Genomic DNA, 2690 nt, shown 5'->3' on the forward strand with positions numbered 1-2690 from the left:
GAGATAGAGAAGAGTTTTGAAATAAGAAGGCAAAGACAACATGAAATGAGTCCGCGCAGCAAAAGAGTAATGTGAACCGGTCATCTTTCCAACATAAGAAAAATTTACATGCTCCATCATCTGCTAGTGCACCTGCACCCAGGAACAGAGGTGAGTTCAAGAATCATAATTCACATAATTTAAGAGCTAGACCTGCTCAATCTCAAGGTAGTGTAGCACAAGGAGGTAATGAGACTCCTGCATGTGCTAAGTGTGGTAGGACCCACTCAGGAGTGTGTTGCGATGGCTCCACTGGTTTCTTCAAGAGTGGTCAGAATGGTCACTTCGTGAAAGAGTGCCCTAAGAACAGGCAGGGTGGTGTTAATGGGGGCAATAGAGCCCAATCTTCTTCAGTGGCTCCACCAGATCGAGTTGTACCTAGATGAGCTACTTCAGGGACAGGCAGAGGGGAAAACCATCTATATGCTATCACTAGTCGCCAAGAGCAAGAGGATTCGCCAGATGTTGTCACTGGTATGATCAAAGTCTTTAATTTTTATATATATGTTTTGCTAGATCCAGGAGCGTGTCTATCTTTTGTGACTCCTTATATTGCCATGAATTTTGATATTATTCCTGAGCAACTTCTTGAGACCTCAGCGTTTCTACACCTGTTGGTGAGTCTATTCTAGCTGAGAGAGTTTATCGTGATTCTACCATTTCCGTTAATCACATGGACACCATGGCTGACTTAGTCGAGTTAGACATAGTAGATTTTGATGTTATTCTAGGTATGGAATGGCTTCATGCGTGTTATGCCTCAGTTGATTGTAGAACTCGAGTAGTTAAGTTCCAGTTTCCTAATGAGCCAGTTATAGAGTGGAGGAGTAGTTCAGCAGTGCCTACGAGTCGTTTCATTTCGTACCTTAAGGCGAGAAAGTTAGTTTCCAAGGGGTACATCTATCAGTTAGTCCGAGTTAATGACTCTATTGTTGAGACACCACATATTCAGTCAGTTCCAGTTGTGAGAGAGTTTCCAAAAGTCTTTCCAGATGATCTTCCCGGAGTCCCTCCTGAGAGAGAAATAGACTTCAGTATAGATATTCTTCTTGATACTCGTCATCTCTCTATTCCACCATATAAAGTGGCTCCAACTGAGTTAAAAGAGTTAAAAGGGCAGTTAAAGGACCTTTTTGAGAAAGGCTTTATTCGACCAAGTATCTTGCGTTGGGGCACTCCAGTCTTATTTGTGTGAAAAAAAGATGGTTCTCGTTGGATGTGTATAGATTACCGTCAGTTGAACAACGTTACTATCAAGAATAAGTATCCTCTTCCAAAAATTGATGATCTCTTCGATCAACTTCAGGGTGCCACTTGTTTTTCTAATATATACCTTAGATCAGGCTATCATCGGTTGAGAGTAAGAGAAAGTGATATCCCTACGACATTTTTTAGGACCCGTTATGGTCATTATGAGATTCTGGTTATGTTTTAAGCCTAACTAATGCTCGTGCAGCATTCATGGACCTTATGAACAGAGTATTCAAGACTTATTGTCACGACTCAGAGGTACCCCCTAGATGTAACATGGCATATAGAACCCTGAAGGACTTCATACAAGCCACTTAGTCCTCATAACATAAGCAATAGAACAATAAGAGTAAAACATATTTCAAGTCTCAAAAAGTTTTTCATAAAAGGAAGCGGAAATCTAGACATTTTTTCTCATCATAGCTATCTATTACAATATTGAATGAAACAGGGCCTAGCCCATACAACATGTCCAAAAGGGAAAGTACATGAAAGAAACTAAACATATGAAAATTCGTCCTCAAACCATAAGGACTCACCAAGCTCGGGAAAATAATCAAATTCAAGCTCTAGCCACAAGAATGATCACCTCTAGTGCCAGACCCTACACTTGGGAAAAATGTAGGCAAAAGTAGGCGTTAGTACAAAGATGCACTAAGTATGATAGCCATGCATAAAAAACATTTGAAACATGCAAAAAAGGACATTTCATTTTAAAACATGCCATTTACCTTGGTAAAACATCATCATAGAGATAAACATAGCATAAGAGGTTAGACATCATAAGTCATAAACCATAAGTCATATAAAACTTCATCATCTTTAAAACCATTGAATGCATATACAAAGCTTGTTGAGTAAGCATAGTTCACTGTTCATGTTCTTGTTGTGGGAATAAACCTTAACCGACATGAGACCATGTGAGCTAAAACATGGTCACCCAATGTTACCTACACCGAAAAGGATTGTCCTACTTGCCTAAGGTAGAACCATGGTTTGTTAGCTTAGATGGATCCACTAGCTAAATATCCTACGAGGGCATGTAGTTTATGGGGTAAGGATATTGCTACTAGAAGCCCGAACTCAACTTGCATAAAAGGATTCCATCTCATGAGACATACTTGGGAAACCCGAACTCAACTTGCATAGAAGGCTTCCATCTCATATTAAATATCCACTCGGTGCTAAGCATTAATCCCACAGAGTACTTATTAAGTCTTAAATTAAATCATGTTTCATGGAAGGATGTCCTTGACAATCAATCTAAATTAGTTCATTAGGATAGATCTTAGATCATGCGTGAGGAAACCTTTCACCGTCCATGTCTTCATGTAAGTATTGGATTCAATTAGGTGAGAAAGCCTTTCATCCTAGAATCTTCATTATGTGAGAAAACCTTT

The sequence above is a fragment of the Solanum tuberosum genome, unplaced genomic scaffold, assembly GCF_000226075.1.
Source record: "Solanum tuberosum cultivar DM 1-3 516 R44 unplaced genomic scaffold, SolTub_3.0 scf00282, whole genome shotgun sequence".
NCBI lineage: Eukaryota > Viridiplantae > Streptophyta > Magnoliopsida > Solanales > Solanaceae > Solanum > Solanum tuberosum.